This window comes from Dendrobates tinctorius, unplaced genomic scaffold, assembly GCF_039654945.1.
Source record: "Dendrobates tinctorius isolate UK_male_01 unplaced genomic scaffold, ASM3965494v1 ptg000039l, whole genome shotgun sequence".
Classification (NCBI taxonomy): Eukaryota; Metazoa; Chordata; class Amphibia; order Anura; family Dendrobatidae; genus Dendrobates; species Dendrobates tinctorius.
In genome coordinates this window covers 66,831,776-66,839,497 of record NW_027361707.1, presented here as the reverse complement: position 1 = coordinate 66,839,497, position 7,722 = coordinate 66,831,776, and positions in this window count along the sequence as shown.

The following is a 7,722-nucleotide window of genomic DNA, read 5'->3' as shown; positions in this document are numbered from 1 at the left end:
AAGGTTAGATCATCCACATTTTGGGTTGACAGACGGGTCCTTTTTTCTGTCAGGATTGATCCAGCTGCACTGAAGACTCTTTCCGATAGCACACTTGCAGCTGGGCAAGCGAGCTCCTGTAAGGCATATTGGGCCAATTCAGGCCAGGTGTCCAGTTTAGCGGCCCAATAGTCAAAGGGGAATGACCTGTGTGGGAGAACATCGATATGGGAGGAAAAGTAGTTTGTAACCATAATTGACAACTGCTGTCTCCTGTCACTTTCCATCGATGCAGTATTACCAGTTGTGTGAGCGGTATTTGAAAAATCAGTCCACAACATTGTCATGAAACCCCTGTCTCCAACGCCACTTCTGCTGTGTGCACCACGAACACCTCTGCCAAGCTGCCCCCGGCCCGTACGGCTCGTGTGAGAACCATCACCGCTGCTGTGTGCTGGGAATGCCTCAAGCAACCGATTTACCAGAGTTGCTTGTTTATTAGCCAATATTAGGTCAAGGTTCTCCTGTGGCATGATGTTTTGTAATTTGCCTTTATAGCGTGGATCCAGGATGCTGGCCAACCAGTAGTCGTCATCGTTCATCATTTTGGCAATGCGTGGGTCCCTTTTTAGGATCTGCAAGGCATAATCTGACATGTGGGCCAATGTTCCCGGTGTCAATGATGCACTGCGAGTGCTGGGTGGAGGAGCACTTTCTGGCAAATCCACATCCCTCCAGTCACGCACAAACCCTGTACCAGACCTTGCCACGCCAACATTTTCACTTGCCCCACGAGATGCATCCTCCTCCTCTAAGTAATCATCCCCATCATCCTCCTCCTCCTCTTCTTCCTCCACCTCGTCCAGGAGAGGTCCCTGAGCAGACAATGGCTGAATGTCATCAAGGATTCCTTCCTCCTCTTCCTCCTCATCAACATTGGCTGCAGACGCCTGCTCCTTAAGGTGCGTCAAAGTTTGCATGAGCAGACGCATAAGTGGGATGCTCATGCTTAGGATGGCGTCGTCTGCGCTTACCAGCCGTGTGCATTCCTCAAAACACTGAAGGACTTTACAGAGGTCTTTCAGCTTCGACCACTGCACACCTGTCAACTCCATGTCTGCTCTCAAAGTGCCTGGCCGTGTATCCTCCCACAAATGCATTATGGCCTGCCTCTGCTCGCACAGCCGCTCCACCATGTGCAGGGTGGAGTTCCACCTTGTTGCAATGTCGATAATGAGGCGGTGGTTGGGAAGGTGGAGCAATCGCTGCAGCTTCTGCATACGAACGGAGTGTACAGGCGACCGGCGGATGTGCGCGCACAGTCTTCGCACCTTCTGGAGCAGGGCTGTTAACTCCGGATAATTTTTGAGGAAGCACTGCACCACCAGGTTCAAGGTGTGAGCCAAGCAAGGTATATGGCTGAGTTTTGAAAGGGCTATGGCTGCCACAAAATTACGGCCGTTATCACTAACTACCTTGCCTGCCTCAAGATGTACACTGCCCAGCCATGACTCAGTTTGTCGCTTCAAGTACTCGGCCAGCACCTCGGCAGTGTGTCTGTTGCCCAAACACATCATCTGCAACACAGCCTGCTGACGCTTTCCACTAGCTGCTTGATAGGGGGACACATTGTGTGCAACAGTGGCAGCTGCAGATGGAGTGCTCGTACGACTGCGCTCTGTGGACGAGCTTTCGCTTCTGGAGGAGGAGGAGGAGGAGGGTCGAACGCCTACAGCCAACTGTTTCCTATACCGTGGGCTAGGCAGCACTGTCCCACCACCGCTGTCCCCTGTGGACCCTGCATCCACCACATTAACCCAGTGCGCAGTGATGGACACGTAACGGCCCTGGCCATGCCGACTGGACCATGCATCAGTTGTGAGGTGCACCTTTCCGCTCACTGACTGCTTGAGTGCATGGACAATGCGGTCTTTCACATGATGGTGGAGGGCTGGGATGGCTTTGCGAGAGAAGAAGTGGCGACTGGGTAGGTCATAGCGTGGTACTGCATAGGCCATGAGTTCGCGGAAAGCTGTGCTTTCCACCAACCGAAAGGGCATCATCTCAAACGAGATTAGTTTGGCAATGTGGGCGTTCAAACCCAGTGTACGCGGATGAGAGACTGAGTACTTTCTTGACCTACTCATAGGGTGAGCTGCACTTGAGAGCTGCATATGGTGGAAGTAGCGGTGGACAGGGCGGACTGAGAGAGGGTTGATGATGGTGATGGAGTTGGTGTTCTTTCTGATGGCCTAGAATCAGTCTTTCGTTGATATAACAGTGGGATTCCCTGACTGCTGTGGCCTTGCAACGACACCTCAACATTTGCTGCTGTGCTAACCGGTGGGCTTACAGTGGGGGAAACAATGTAGCGTTGCTGACTACCTTCGTTGTGATCAGTTGCACATGTGGCACTTGAGGTTTGGTGTTGTGTCCACGCTTGCAAGTGCATGCTGGTTAAATGTCTAAGCATGCAACTGGTATTCAAATTTTTCAGATTTTTCCCTCGGCTACAGGTCTTTGCGCTCTTCTTACAGATAACCTTGGCCTGATCATGAGGATTTTGGTAAAAAAAGTGCCACACTGCACTCTTCCTACTTTGGCAGACATTTTGCGGCCTAGCACGCTGTGATCTTTTGACCCTCTGGACAAGCTGTCCAGCAACTCTTTTGATGTTTGGAACCTGTCTTTGGAGTGCTCCGGGCCTGCCAGATAACAGCTGTTGCGATGTCGATGTCTGCTGTGGATGCTCCTCATCTGAGCTATTGGAAGCAGCACCCTCTTCCCCCAATGGATGCCAATCTGGGTCAACAACTGGGTCATCCATCACCTCCTCTTCTATGTCATGTGCACCTTCCTCTGTGTCACCGTGTATGGTGGTATAGTGTGCGGCAAGGGGCACCTGAGTCTCATCAGGGTCAGAATCTGGCTCTGTACACTGCGAGGACAATGTAGTGCTCTGAGTGAATGTACCAGCAGAATCATCCATCAGCGGCTGTGCATCAGTGCACTCCATGTCAGATTCATCTTGGCCTGGGTAATTCACCATTTGACTTGATAATCCAGGCATGGTATGTGAAAACAGCTCCATGGAGTAATCAGTAGTATGGCCTGCGTCATCCTTCAATCTTGGTTGGGGTGAAGGACACAAGGAAAGGTGTGGTTCATGAACATGAGCCTCCAATGACGACTCAGTGCTTTTACTTTTTACAACTGAAGAAGAGGAGGCGATAGAGCTGGAGGCTGAGTCAGCAATGTAAGACAAAACTTTTTCCTGATGCTCTGGCTTTAAAAGCGGTTTGCCAACTCCTAGAAAACTAAGCGTTTGAGGCCTTATGTAGCCAGACGATGACGCAGGCTCAACACCTCCTGCATTCAGTCCTATTTTGCTCTTGCCACTACCATCAGATCCACCACCAACACCATCATTACCAGCTGCCAACCCCCGCCCAATTCCACGGTCTCTTCCACCAGCTTTCCTCATTTTTGGTAGAAATGTAGACAAAATCCAACAAACTATATAGTAATGTAAAACAAGGTACAAGGTGTCTATAGGACAGGGGAGATTTTGAATTTCTGCAGACACTTGTGGACACTGGACACTTTTGGATTGTGTGAGGCCCACTGATATCTGAACGCTATGTGACAGGCTCGATGGCACAGCTGTGACAAAAGTGACTAGAGGATAAGGGAGATTTTGAATTTCTGCACACACTTGTAGACACTGGACACTTTTGGATTGTGTGAGGCCCACTGATATCTGAGCGCTATGTGACAGGCTCGATGGCACAGCTGTGACAAAAGTGACTAGAGGATAAAGGAGATTTTGAATTTCTGCACACACTTGTGGACACTGGACACTTTTGGATTGTGTGAGGCCCACTGATATCTGAGCGCTATGTGACAGGCTCGATGGCACAGCTGTGACAAAAGTGACGAGAGGATAAGGGAGATTTTGAATTTCTGCACACACTTGTGGACACTGGACACTTTTGGATTGTGTGAGGCCCAATGAATATCTGAGCGCTATGTGACAGGCTCGATGGCACAGCTTTGACAAAAGTGACTAGAGGATAAGGGAGATTGGATTGCTTTTAAAAAAGCAGTTTGCAGAGCAGTGGGTAAACAGCAATGCCAGCCTGTCAGGAAGCCTTAAAAGGCAGCCCAACAACCAACACCACTGATACACCACAATATAGCCTCCCCTTGCACTGCACACACAGTGACTGGTGTGTTGTGCAGGCCAAATCGCTAGCAGCAGAAGCAGTTTTTTTTTCTTCTCAGCAGGACAAAAAAAAAAAATGGGATTGCTTTTAAAAAAGCAGTTTGCGGAGCAGTGGGTAAACAGCAATGCAGGAATGTCAGGAAGCCTTAGAAGGCAGCCCAACAACCAACACCACTGATACACCACTATATAGCCTCCCCTTGCACTGCACACACAGTGACTGGTGTGTTGTACAGGCCAAATCGCTAGCAGCAGAAGCAGTTTTTTTTTCTTCTCAGCAGGACAAAAAAAAAAAATTGGGATTGCTTTTAAAAAAAGCAGTTTGCGGAGCAGTGGGTAAACAGCAATGCAGGAATGTCAGGAAGCCTTAGAAGGCAGCCCAACAACCAACACCACTGATACACCACTATATAGCCTCCCCTTGCACTGCACACACAGTGACTGGTGTGTTGTGCAGGCCAAATCACTAGCAGCAGAAGCAGTTTTTTTGTCTTGTTCCCTGCCTAACGCTCTCCCTACAGAATCAGCAGCAACCTTTCCCTATACTGATATCGGCAGAAGTAAGATGGCGGTCGGCATGCACGCCCTTTTATACCCCCTGTGATGCCCACCAAAGCAAGCCAATCACTTGCATGCCCTTCTGAAAGATGGTGGTGACCCCTGCCTATGTCATCACGTTGCCCACAGTGTCCGTCGATCCTGATTGGCTGAAAAAGAGCGCAAAACAAACTTTTGAAACGCGACTTTGGTGCGTAAGTCGCCGACCTCGTGGCCGACCTCATCCTAGGGTCGGGTTTCGTTTCATGAAACCCGACTTTGCCAAAAGTCGGCGACTTTTGAAATTTTTCGACCCGTTTCGCTCAACTCTAGTCACAAGGTATTTTGTAAGGCCGATTTCCCTCATCCGACATTTTGTGATCCGAGCACAGACTGCAATGTCTGAACCGGCCACGGGCCTCCTGTCCAGAATGCAACAGCCTCAATGGCATATACAGTATGAGGCTGTTGTGTTTGAGTTAAGAGACCTGTTGCCGTTCTGGACCTTGTGGTTTGTGAACGTGAAACTGGCCCAAATTGAGTGAAAAATATCGTTGGCGATTACTCTTTACTGTGAACACTCTCCTTAAAAACTGCCTATATCTCATCTTGACATTGCTGATGGTTCTGTGATGGATGATTTCTGTTCTAGCAGAACCAGCAAATTGGTTGATATTTCTAAATTCCAAGGCTTTGGCAATTGTTGCGTTGTGAATTTAATTATACATGCCATAAGTATTCTAGGTTATCCTCCTACACTTGTTGGTGTTTCGTTTCTCACACACAAACACACAAATTGCTGTCCATTGTCAGCATGGGGCAATGAATATAATTAACAATTTGCCTAAGGAAGGCAACAAATCCCTTAATTGAAGACCTAAAAGTCAACTTTTATTATTATTAACTACTAAAGGAAGCAATACCATTAAAAATCAGAGTCAATATCATTTGGCGGACACTAGCGTACTAAAAATGAAGTAATCTTCCGTCCTGTATCTAGCGTTAAGCAGTCCTACCTATATACTTATATAATTTCATTTAGGCATGTGGATCCAGTATGCCACATCTATTTTCCCAATATAATTCAATGACATGAGCCTCCCCAACGTGTTTCACCAGTATCACTGGCATCATCAGGGGATTGAGGCTAAGCAGCCAAACCTGGATCCACATGCCTAAATGAAATAAGCATATAGGCAGAACTGCTTAGAGTTAGATGCAAGAGAGATCATTACTTCATTATTAGTACGCTAGTGTCCACCAAATGATAGAGTCTGCGATTTTTAATGGTATTGCTTCCTTAAGCAGTTCATAACAATAAAAGTTAATTTTTAGGTCTTCAGTTAAGGGATTTGTTGCCTGCCTTAGGGCCCCGTCACACATAGCGACGCACCAGCGATCCCGACAACGATATGACCTTGTCAGGATCGCTGGTGTGTCGCTACATGATTGCTGGTGAGCTGCCAAACAGGCAGCTTCACCAGCGATCAGCACCAGCGACACACGGGTAACAAGCGACGCACTTCTCTTAGTTACCCACTGTGTACCTTAGTTACCAGCGCGCTGGTTCAGGGAGCTGGTAACCAAGGTACACATCGGCTTTCTAAGCGGCACGCGGCACTTAGAATCCCGATGTGTACCTTGGTTACCATCTCCCTGCATCAGTGCGCTGGTAAGTAAGGTACACATCGGGTTTCTAAGCGCTGCACGCCGCTTAGAAACCCGATGTTTACGTTAGTTACCAGCGCCAGCTCGCTGATCGCTGGTCTCCCGCCTGTCACACGCAGCGATGTGTGCTGGCCAGTGGGAGACCAGCGCTCAAAAAAATGTCCTGGCCATTCCAGGACGATCAGCGATACCTGGCAGGGTGCCCAGTTGCTGGTGTCACACACAGCGATCTCGCTGGTGCGATCGCTGTTGCGTCACAAGCGAGATTGCTTTTCGTGACGGGGGCTTTAGGCAAATTGTTAATTATATTCAATCCTCACACACTGCACAACTTCTGTATACAAAATGACCGCTAATGGAGGAGCATCTGATCAGACCTGTCTGTCAACCTCCTAGAATTGAGAAACCGCTTTCTCACATGCTTTTATTAAATTACGACTCTTCTTGTTTCCTCTTTGTGTTCCAATTATGTTAGTTATTGTTAGATTGTTGTAAACTTCTAAAACATATCAGTTCTGTAGTTTGGTCACCCTTAAAAGGTGAAACACAACAATGACCTTAAATTTCAGGTGTTTGATGTAAGGGAATATTTACTTCACCTAGTTCAGTTCATTATATGTTCAGTTCATTATATGTTCAGTTCATTATATGTTTTCCCCTAAAATGAACCCTCACTACTTCCCAAGTAAGAAAAGTGCTGTAGCATTTAAGAATGGAGATTTGCTATGCTTTCATCTTTAATGCTACTCTTATGAGGCAATTATGAGATTGTGGACTTCTCTTCAGCTCTGTACTATTCTATACTAAATACGGAGCTGGCTGACTTCTTGATGGCTGGTTGAAGAACATTGTATTGTGTGATCCAGAAGTTTCTTCAATCAGGCTAGAGATTATATTTCCTATTTGCTGTAATAAGCAAACCCCAGAATAAGTATCACAACAAGGCTGCATGTAAGAACTTATCAGAAAAGTTACTCACATGTCCTGTGAAATGAAGGGAACACTATTACATTTCTCATGCTGTTATTGTAATTGCTAAATCACAGTGTCTGGACTGCCGCTATATCCCATCATTAGGCATCACAGTGATCATTTCCCGGCACCTCTGGTCTTTTTTTTTTTATGTTCCAATCATTATTAGTGGTTCATTATTCTACTTGGCTCAGTATCCGATCACTTCTGTTAGGAGTGCTATAAAGTTACTGCCTTGACTCAGATCTTTTTTTAGGGCAGCAATGAGGTATAAAATGTTTGTGTCTTGGATGCCAACGTCCCTGAACATAGCAATATTAGGTGGCAGTCACACCCAGTCC